Source organism: Centruroides vittatus, unplaced genomic scaffold, assembly GCF_030686945.1.
Source record: "Centruroides vittatus isolate TY-2023 unplaced genomic scaffold, ASM3068694v2 contig_401, whole genome shotgun sequence".
NCBI classification, from domain to species: domain Eukaryota; kingdom Metazoa; phylum Arthropoda; class Arachnida; order Scorpiones; family Buthidae; genus Centruroides; species Centruroides vittatus.
In genome coordinates this window covers 525,490-537,642 of record NW_027122216.1, presented here as the reverse complement: position 1 = coordinate 537,642, position 12,153 = coordinate 525,490, and the positions used below count along the sequence as shown (strand labels likewise).

The 12,153-nt window shown below is 22.7% G+C and overlaps 1 protein-coding gene across 1 annotated transcript in view; it reads right to left on the bottom strand.

Annotated features, from left to right (window-relative positions):
* The window catches only part of LOC136976534 (uncharacterized), a 54,526-nt gene extending 42,683 nt beyond the window's left edge, over positions 1–11,843 (bottom strand). Inside the window, exon 1 of the mRNA XM_067271841.1 lies at positions 11,682–11,843. The gene's annotated coding sequence lies outside the window, so the exon portion shown is untranslated. The remainder of the gene's footprint in view (positions 1–11,681) is intronic.
* Positions 11,844–12,153: the final 310 nt, after the last annotated feature.

Below are 12,153 nucleotides of genomic sequence, written 5' to 3'. Positions count from 1 at the left end.
TTTACAAAGAAAAAATAAAGATAAAACACTATAAACTAGTTAAAGTAGCTTGGCAATCAGTATAAATATTGAGAATGAATGGAATAGACAAGATAATGAGGAAATAGTCAATTAGATGTCTTACAGCTATTGTTTCAGTTATTCCATCCCAATTTTCTCTGTAAACAAAGAAAATTTATATAATAAATTTTTATCAGTTGTAAAATATTTCTTTTTTATCTAGCAATTACTTTTAATAATAATCAAGAAAAATAATTGAATACAATAAAATTATTCATTTTTTTAGTTATATATGTGAATAAAATTAAACTGAACATTAAAAAGTTAATAACAGAAAGCATGGTTCTAATATTAATATCATCATTAATTGAAAGTATTAATTACAAAGAAAACTTGAACAAACTTAATTCTATTAAAATTTTTAATTTTAATAAAATTAAAAAGTGATATTTTTGTAAAGAGAGAGAGAGAGAGAAATTATCAAAAACACACTCAAATTTTTGCAAATTTCAGATATACCGTATTTTACGAACTATAAGACGCTACGGACTATAAGACACACCTTAATTTTTAAGCAATTTTTTAAAAAAATACCTATAAGACGCTACGGACTATAAGACGCACCTGAATTTTGGAGGCAATTTTTCGAAGAAAAAAGTGTGTCTTATAGTCCGTAAAATATGGTATATAAATATAAGATAAAAATGAAAACATATCTAAATCAATATATTTTATAAAATGAAAACTTCATAAGTTATTTACTGAAACAGCATTATGGTAGTTTATACAAATTAAAAACATTTTCTTTAAGTATTTAAAACTGAATTATTTTAATACAGATATAGAATTATCTTTCTAATAATAATAATAATAATAATAATAAACATTTAATTTAATTAATTTCATTTATATATAATTTATAGTTCTTGCTCTATTTTTTGTTTTAAAAAATAAATTTTTAACAACTTTGCATAACATTTATTTCTTAAATTAAGAAATGTACAGTATTCAGAATTAGTTTATTTAGAAAGAAAATTGTAGAAGTTTCAAAACATTCTATTAAATTATTAACAAGATATATTTGGAAAACAACTTTATGTTAGATTAAAAGAATTAGAAGATTTACTACTATAAAAGTTCGAGTTTTCATGTTCTGCTTTGATTTAATTGTGAAAAAATATTTTTTTAATATATTAACATCTATGCCATAAACAAACAATTCAGAATTTGTTTAATATATAAATTTTTAAACTTTATACAAAAACATTTTAAAATATAACTACACTCTAAAATTTATATACAGATTATCAATTATATGTTTAACAATTTACACGAAATAATACAATACATATGCTTCAATGTAGAAACAATACCCTTCGACAAAAAATTATTTACAAGTTTCCTTTTTCTCTCTTTGAATTGTCATCATATGTCGATGATATATCAATTCAATCAAATCAATGCAATTAAAAAAGAAAACCGTATCAGATCAACTGAGTGTTTATTTTGATGGCTTTTAATTAGCGATAGAGACATGATTCCACTGCAAAATAGGGAAAGAACTTATCAGATCCTTCTAAAATTACTGGTTGGTAATTTATTCTGTATATTATCAAAAAGCCAGCTGCAAATCTGACCTTTGAAATATTAATATGAAATGTTTAGAGGTTCAAATTTAATATAATTAATTTTAAAAATTTCTTCTACAAAGATATTAACTTTATGAAACAAAACCAAAATAACTGTATGAATTAGTTTTCAATTTAATTTTAGGCAGAAAGATAACTGAATCAAAGAAAAAAGGCATCTGAATATACTATTATCATCAAATTGTAAGTGTGAAATTTGATAATTCAAAGAAATACTTAAAAACTAAATGTGAAATTAGAGTATTTAATATTTATTAAGAATTCATTCTATAATTACAAATTTAAAATATTCAGTTACTCAATAACAATATAAAATGTTTTTTTAAAACAACTGCCAATAAAATTCATTTCCAAATTTCTGAATTTATGTATTTGGAGGAACTCAGAAATAATTAAAATAAAATTTTCAAATGCGTAACAAGGTTCAGACACTCCACACCCAATTCTCTAGGCTTTAACTGTCTAGGTTTCGTCAAGCACATTAAAAATTTAGTTTTAATTTTTTTTATAAATTAACCCATAACGTCTATAGATATAAATACATAAATGGTTAGAAAGAAATTTTTGAATATAATTTTTTTCTAAAAATCAAATATAACAAGCAATTATTTATTATAACATTGTCACAATGCTGAGCTGCAATTTTTAATCTATTTAATTTAAAATATATGCTCTCCACCTCAAATTATTAGTAGTAGTATCTTGCCCTTGTACTGTACATCATACTTTTCCTTTAACCAAAGAGTTGTGCTGGTCTTTTATTAACTGCTTTCAGGGGAAAGTTTTGAATTAAAATAACATGACTTTCAGTTTGCATCGCAAGTTCATATACAGTTAATCAGGGTCTCCTGTCTCTAAGCTTTTCATATATGGTCTCAGCTTTCATCTATGTAACTCAATTCTTGAGATTAAGGAAAGATGGACGGATGACAGTGGAAATTTATAGGTCTACAATTTTTTCAAATTGCAGCCCAACAAAACAAATCATTTTCAAGACAGAGCACACATATGTAAATGTACTAGAGACGGGTGAATATCACTTTTCTCCAATTCAAATATTAACCACGTCTTCTATACTTGAATAATTAGTGAACTTAATTACCTTATAAAATTTATTTAGTTTAATAATAAATATTAAATGAAATTATTAACTTGATTTATTTATTTCTAGATATTAATAAATTGAATAAAGTAAAAAGAAAAGCAATTTACTAAATTCTAAGAAATGAAACTTCACACTTTTTATTTTGACTTTTATAATGCCTTTTTTTTTTTAGAAACTTATCTCAACTATAATAGATTAATCAATAATTGTTCTCATTTTCACTAACAACAGACTTTTATTTATAAAAAGAAGCATTCAAACACTTTCAGGATCTTCTCTGCTTCTGTTATCTGTACATATGGCATGATGTTGGAGGTATTTGTGGTATTCGAATTTATTTTTGCAACGTCATATTCAAAATCTCAAATACTTGAATACTTTCTAGTATTCAAGTACTTGTGGGTGGTATTTGTCCATCTCTAAAATTTACAAATGCCTAAACACAAATAATAATGTAGTAATATAAAATTGTAAATATCTTCAAGAATTAATTAATTATAATTAACGCCATCGGACGAAGATTTACAAATATAAAATTGGTTGTTTCTATTTGTACATTTACAGAATATATTTCAAAAGTAACTTTTAAATTTTAAAGCTTTAAATATCATATAGCCAACATCGTTACATAACATACTAAATTATAAAATACTGAATATAACAGAAAGTATTGAATGAAAATAATTTAAAATAGTGCTTGTTTTTTTTATTTATTTAAGTTAATAAATAAATAGTTAGTATTTTATAATTTATATATAAACAATATTACTTAATAAATATTATACTTAGTATCAGATTTAATATATTCAATTTTGTTTTTTACAGATCAGATACATTTGTGAAAAATCCACATAAAAAAATGTATTAAAAAGATATTGTTTGTATATAAAAATGGAAGACTTGTTGTAGACCTTGAAAACCAGTAAAAATAATAGGGGAAAAAATCAATTAATATAATAGAATTTGCTTAAATAAAATATTTCAATTTTAGTTAAAAAATTAGAGCATCCTTATTGACAAAGTTGAACAAATTTATATTATTTGTGCAAATTTTATTTTATTTTTTATTTGACATTTTCAATTAAACACCAAAATACCTTTAGCTTTTAATACCAAATGGCTTACAAATACTATTGAAAGAAATTGGAAGAAACACAATCATACAAACAAATCATCAAACTACCAATTAGGTAAATGTTTTCAGACTGCTTCAATTGCAGGATAAAGTCAGAATTAAAGACTGATTGTCACTACACCCACATGAAATAAATTGTAAAAAACAGCAAAATCTTAATTGATGGCTAGGCGGTAGAGGCAGTTAAGGCGTCAACCTAATGATCTGAGGGACCTGGAATAGAATCTGAATGGTGAAAAACCCTAGGAATTTTTTAAATGGTCTGTCTTTAATATATTGAGTCCCAGCCTTCACTATCTGGTCATCCCATAGTGGACCTGGCCAAACCCATAATGAGTAAAATTAAAAGGTCCTCTCACTGCCTGGAAAAGTAGAAAGTCAAAAATTGACGAAAAAAAGCCAAACCTTAAAATTTACTTAACTGTGTAGCAGCCTTAAATGCCTTACATAATAATAATAATAATAACAATAATAATAATAATAGATATAAAATATTTAAAATTTTGGGAGTAGTTTTGAAGATATAAAGTTACAGAGATAATGAACTTTATGCCATTATTCGTATTTATGAATTTGTATATGTATTCACTACTTTCTAGACAACAAACTTTTAAAACTGCTTTGTTCTGCTAGACTATAATTTTTAATTTAAAATAATATTTACTGCTCAATTTTAATAGTTAGTTTCAGAAACAGAACTGATATAATCATCCAGAAGATGATTCGGAAGAAATGTAAATAATATATTTAAATAAAAAATTAAATTCAAAAGATAGGGATAAAAGTAAGAATTTCAAATTGAGGAAATCTCCAATAATAGTTAATTTGTGCTTAAAAATTATAAAATGATATAATGTTAATATCTCAATCTATCATTAACATGTAATGGTTTTGATACCTTAACAGAATTATAAAAACATCAAATATGATAAGCCATATTCCCTAAATAAACAATAATTACTATATATTGCAAAAATTTTTAACAAATATATAAAATTTTTAAAAAGTTTTATTGTTTACTAGTAATAAATACAAAAAATGTTGAATTCAATAGAAAATTCTTAACCAAATTAATTGTATTACAATATTTTATGAAGTCAACAAACTACATCATCGTTTTTATTGATTATCGTATGTAACCTTACAAACTTTTTCAAAGTTTTAGATTTTTAAAGTGAAACTTCCAAAAAAGTGTTCGTTATTTAAAATTTATTTACTGTTTTAATGTCATTTTCACAAGAAGAATATTATACCAGTATTATATTGTAGATAAGTTTCTTTTGTTTTTATTATTATTATTATGGTATTTTTTGTGAAAATTTTGTTTCATGCATAATTCTAAGCTAGAAACAATAGTTCCAAATATTTAAATGTTAACATACTTAAAATAAAAGAATTCTATTTTAATTTGGAATATATTTGTTCATCCTTACAAATGCTTTTGAATTTTTGAAACCTATCTTCAAGGGACTTCTACATAATATGTCACAATAATTCAATAATGTAAAATATTTTACAGATGAATATTAAAGACAGATTTAAAGGATTTTAAAAACTTTTAATGCAAAATAAAAAACTGTATCCTTGAAAAAACAAATTATTTAAGCTATTTTCGTAATGTAAATATAATAAATAGTAATATAGTGAGCAATCCATGGTTTTATTATTTGGAGAAAAGTGTAGCTTTTTGCAAAAGCAAAACAAAATCTTAAGAATTGTGCCATTTTTTCACTCTTCTGCTGCATATCTACAGTTTTAAAATGTAAAAAGCATAGAATGGATACCATAAAAAATATTTCCCATAACAATAATACAAAGTTGTTAATAAAAATGATAAATTTTAGAAGACCGATGCTGATAAGTAACAACACAAGATATTTGTAAAAATATATTCCTTTGTAATATTATATATGAAGATAATGTATTCATCACACTTAAAAAAAATCATATAATTTTAGAATATTATACTCTAATAATGATTTTAATATTGTATACTAGAATCAGTGGCATATCCACAATTTTGAGAATATGGATGCTGCTCAAAGCAGATTCAGAGATATCAAGGCATGTGCCCCTTGTTTTTCAGAGAACGTTACTCAATTACCTTAGAATTACCTCAATTACCTAACTTTTTACATCAGTTTTTTTTCATTAGCTTTTTAAAATTGTTGAACGGAAAATGGTTAATTGATAACTTTGAATTAATAAGAAAACAACTCTTCTAATAAGTTCTTTAGAAATAAATAAATAAAAAAAAAAATGAAAAACAACCAAGTCTATCATCAGATGTACAAAATATTGTTTTTTTATTTTTATTAATTTTTAATTGGTAGATAAATTATATGACTTACAGTTGATTTATACTCAGTTTGATTCCAAAAGGAGGAACAGAAAAGATATAAAATCATTACATTTCTTATTTTCACTAGAAATTGTCAACATTACAGTTATTTTGAATTCATACGTAATTATCTTTATTCTGTACTTCATATTTTTAGACATTTATCAGAGAAATATCAGTTTAAATTTTTCTGCTTTTCTCTGTTTATATAAAATTGCTTTCTGCCATCCAAGTCATTTGATATGTATTATATTTACAGTATTTTTAATTTAAAATAACAAAACTATTGTTTTCATGTCAAAGGATGCTTATGACACTACAGCATCTCTCTGAATGTGTCTCCGATTAGATTATTATTAGGTATGTTATAAAATTTACAGAATTATTATATTTGATGATAAAACTTTATGTCATGTAAATGTAAACAATCATACTTTATCTATTTTATGGAAAATCATTTGTCTTGTCTAATAATTCAATTTATACAAATTTAGAAAAAGAATGGTTTAGAGTAGGATTTAAATTTATTTTTCTTATAAATCGGTTATACAATTGCTATAAAATTAAATTACTTGCTAAATCATTTTTTGTTTAGGTCATTCTTAAATATATTTATTAATATCAAATTATTAAATCATTAAGTATATAATTATTTAAGTTTTATTATACTAGAATGGTAACAGCAGGAAAAAATTTATAGAAAATCAATTTATTACCCTATAAATGTACAAAAATCAACTAAAATGAATGGATTAAAAGCATAGTCTTTCAATTAATTAAAATAAATTTATCTATTCTTGATACCAAATGTCAGAAATTTATTATTAAATTTATTTAATAACATATAGCTTTATTATGGAAACAATAATATACATTAAAGAGATAGTGCTTATGATTACCATAAAACAACTATTATTATTAAATAAATAAAAATTTTAAAATTATTATTAATAAAAATATATAAAATGTCATTATAACAATAATTTACAATAATTCAAAACACATAAAATTAAGAATTTCATAATTTTCACAGTTACAGTTTTATATTTTCTTGGACCAGATACATTAAACTTCAGGTATTTCGAAATCAAAATATTAGAAAAACTGGTAAATTAATTTCTATAAGGTATAGAAATTGTATCTTAACAATATTATATATTATTTTTATTAATTATAAAAAAATATCAAAAATAAAAATATTTAATTACTAATCTGTTATGTTTTACTTCAGAAATGAGCCCTTCAGAAAGATCATATTTCATTATTTATTATTTCATTACTGCTAAAATATTCATTTTAACTTGTTTCTCAATAAAAAATTATTCAAATGGAAAACTATCTAAAAATTTTAACCTCAATTAATTCAGTAAAAAATTTGATGATAATTTCTTTTCTAAATAAGAACATCTTAATGATTAAACAATTTATTAATGTTAATAAATTTTATTTACATTTTAATAAGTTAATCTGTTTTTTTTCACCTATTGAAAACAGAATAAAATTAAATTAAAAAGAACTTTTAAATAGCACAACTCTTAATTTAACACATTACATAAATATGTTTAGTTTTACACTTCATTCTCAAACATATCGTTTGAAATTTGAATAAAAAGTCTTTGTTTTGTTTCATTTGAACAAAGAATGATGCATTTGAAGACAAAGTTTATTTATTTAATTTTAAATTAAGCCTTTTAATTAGAAATGTTTTTTACTCATTTTTGAAATTTATATATCTTAAGGAGGCAAAATATATCAGTCTTCATTCAAAATTAAATAAATTTTTTTTTAAATATTTATTTTTCTATGAATATTTTAATAATACTAATAAATAGCTAATGCTAAAATAATAATTGTTGTACCTATTGATATAAAAAAAAATATAATAAATATATTTTAACTATAATGTATTGTAATTGATTGCAATAACTACTAAAGAAATATTGCCATTAATTAATAAAAGCAATAATAAACATTTATTTAATGTTTAATTTAGCTTAATTTACGCTATTATTTAATGATTGGAAGAATATGATGCTAACGTAGGTGAATTACTATCTATTAACAATTTTAATAATTAAATAATTAGCATTAATTAATTAGTGAAAAACATGGCCCAAAATGAAATTTGGACTTGCAATTTTCAAGTATGTTAGCACTTTACCAAGTATAATAAATGCATACTCCTATTTTATTATTTCAAAGCATACATATATACTGTATTTATAAGTAAAGCACAGTTTTGTTATATTAAAAAAAAAAATTATTATTTCAATTATAACTTGGATTTAATAATACTGCCACTCTAAACCATTATATCATATAAAGTAATATATTAAAGACCTTCTCATATAGTTTGACAAATTAAATAATCCTACTCTGCATTTGCTATTCATTGAAAAATTCTGTTTTTAAAAGATGTTGACTCTTCAATTCTTATTTCAATAATAACTAATATTATAATAAAATGCTAGATAATATATAAAATATAGTAAATGTACTGTACCTATAAATGCAAGCATAACTTTTTATAATAATTGTTAAAAAAGCATTGCTAATAATTATTTATTTAACATCAACTTTTTATAAATTATTTGATCTATTTTTGAAAACATTTAATATTTTAATGATAAAGATAAAAATAAAAAAATAATATATAAATTATTTACTGTCATTAATCGAATAGTTATATTTATTATCTATAAAAATTAAGATGTAAGACCGAAAAATATTTATTAAGAATTTAGAAACTGACTTTTATAAATTGAATATAAAGAATTAATTTGAAATCATTTTATTGAACTAGTTTTACACTTTTTATTTTTAAAAAGTCATATTAATCATATAGAGCAGTGGTTCTTAACCTTTTTAGTGGTCAGCACCCCCTTGAATCTGAAAATAAGTTCTTGCACCCCCCTTAAAAAATGTGTATATTTTTTATTTAAGAAAAAACATTTGTTGCATAAACAAATGCCATGTTTATTTATTATACAATATATATTACTATATAACATTAAAAAAAATTTTAAATTTTAATGGCTAGGTGGTTGTTGTTTATTCATAATAATTCTATTAAAATGAGGCTCTTTTTTGAAAGAGCCATGCATAAGTCATCAGATGCATTTAAGCAATTTCTGGCTTTTGTTTTGCTGTGCAAAACTGCTGAAAATCCCTTTTCACAATAGTAGGTGGTGGCAAATGGTAAAAGTGTCTCTAGTGCTGCTTTTGCCAGTTGTGGATAATCTTCTAACTGTTTACACCAGAACTGTTCTAAAGCTAGTTTTTCAAATTCCATTTCCATACGCACATTAGCTATTTTCTTTTTAAATTTTTGAAATTTCTCTCGCACCTCTAGAAATGCTCTCTTGCACTCCTGAGGGTGCACGCACCCCAGGTTAAAAACCACTGATATAGAGTCATGCCTAAGAAATGTACATACATTGGGAACATAGGGAGGACCAAAAGCAAGTTAACCATATTTTGTTTCATGTGTTTTCAAGAGGTGTAGAGATAGAAATGTTCTCCAGACCCAGGGGCCCATAGTGGTTCCTGCCCAAATAAATTAATGTTATTTTTACTAACAAAAAATAAGATCCTTAAGGCTGTATTTTTATTAATAGAAGAAACATTCTACATATTTCATTTGTTCCAAAACTATGGAAAAAAGGGCCTTTTCTCTACTCTCAGGCCCCATAGAAGTTCTCAGCAGTCCTGATTTCAAGTATATTCTCTGAATATAAATAAAAAGTTGCATTTAAAACAATGTGTATTTCTTTTATAAAACTGGTGAAAACAATAAAAAATTTTAAATGATTGATAAAGATTTGAACAAGATGGTTAACTGTTGTAAAGACTAAATTGCTGACTTTTGAGTTATTTACATATTTTAAAAATATGGGTAAAAATTTGAATAAAACATTCCTAAAATTTTTCATATTATAAAAAATATAAAATAAATAATTACAATAAATTCAGACATAAAAATTAATTATTTATGACAGAATAATACAGGTATTTTTATAGAAATTAACATCATTTAAAACAAAATAATAAAAAATATATGTATAAATTCAGAAGTATTCTACATTAAAAAATTTTTTTAATAATTATACATAATAAGCTCAAAAGAAATAAAGAGTAAAATCTTTGTTTTCATCTAATTGTTTTATACATAAATAAATATTTTGGTACTGCTTTCTGCAACTTTTAATATTATAATTATTATAAATTTTTCCCTATATTTTCCATTATATTGAGTTGAAAAAAAAAATAATAAATAAAATTTAGAATATAAATCAATAAATTTACATTTTTTGATAGATTCTTAAGCTATTATTCTTTAATTAATTAAAGTTAATTTTTTATTATTACGAATAAAATAAGTTCAGAACTAACAACACACTGTAAAAAATATATTTTTAAAATTTAATATATTTTTATTATATCCAAAATAAAAAAAAAGAAGGAATTATAAAGTATAAAATAGGACGATTTAGATTTTTAAAAAAATTAATCGAACAAGTTAAATTTTCAATTGTAATAAATTATAGAAAAAATTGAATATTTTCTTTTTCTTTAATTAATTTAAAATTTTTATATTTAAATAAGATAAAATTATTTCCTTTAGGGAAAAATCATTTTCATTTTAAAAGAACAATATACAAATATTATAAAAAGTTTATTTTATTTTTAAAACACTGAAAAAAGGAAAATGAATTTTAAAAAGTACATATAGAAGAGCTTAATTTACACAAGACTCATTAATTACAGAAAAATAACAATAAAATATCTCTTAATAATAAAAATAAATATTCAAAAAAGCATTTTAAAATTATAGGCAAAATAATAATAATTTGAAACCTTTTTTAAAACAATCAGTATTAATTTACTAAAATTAATACTTTAAACTTGAATATTATAAATAAATCAATTTAATTAATTAAATTTTAAGAAGAAATTTCATTTAAAAAATTCGTAGTCCCAAAGAAATATTGATTATATTAACTTAATATTATTATTATTTTTAAAAAAGTATCTATATATGAAATATATTGAAATATTCGCACTTGTTTTGAGGGAAAATTGTAAAAAGGAGAAAAGTCATTTATCAAAAAAGCACGTTTTTCGCTAGAGTAAAACAAACGGAGTGAAATTGACGAAAATATAAAACAAAACATTGTATGGGTTGAAAGAGGCAAATACGTTTCTCGGAGGCAATAAACTACAATCAAAAGACGAAGATCGTCCCCTTCCTCTCACTCCTCATCCATAATCCACTTTCCAGTTCTGATCCGGTTGGGGGTAAGGTTGTCAACCAATTTTCTAAACTCAATCTACACGATAAGAAATCGGCCTAACGCGAAATAATCGCGAAAAACTTCATTTCATCTTACGTAATTATAAATGTAATAATTAAACTGTCGATGAATGCAACAAAGACGATAATTTACTCACCCACATCGTTACTGCACTCTCCCTTGGTCGGCCATGTTGGTTAGTGATCGTCGTTACCCATCATCCTTCGCGCCTGTCCTTGTTGGAAGAGGATGCACGAGGAAGATCGCGCTTCTCCAACATCATTTTATCCAATTTAAAATTTAAACGAGTTTTATATATATTATTATTTTATTTTTATTTTTTCAATAATTGGATGAATATTTTAACTTTTTTTCTCAAAAAAATATAATATATATATTAAGCTAAAGCTCCTAATATCAAGCTTTAATTTATATAAAATGTATTTAAGTAGACATTTTAAAATTAATTAAGTTAATTATCACATAAGTTATCCGTTAAAGTTAATGGAAAATCCATACATATATTTTAATTAAAAATGAAATAATTAATTATATTATTTTCGTTTATATTTATATAATAATTTTGAATAATTTTTTTCTTTATCTTCTCTTTAAAATTTAAAAATAAT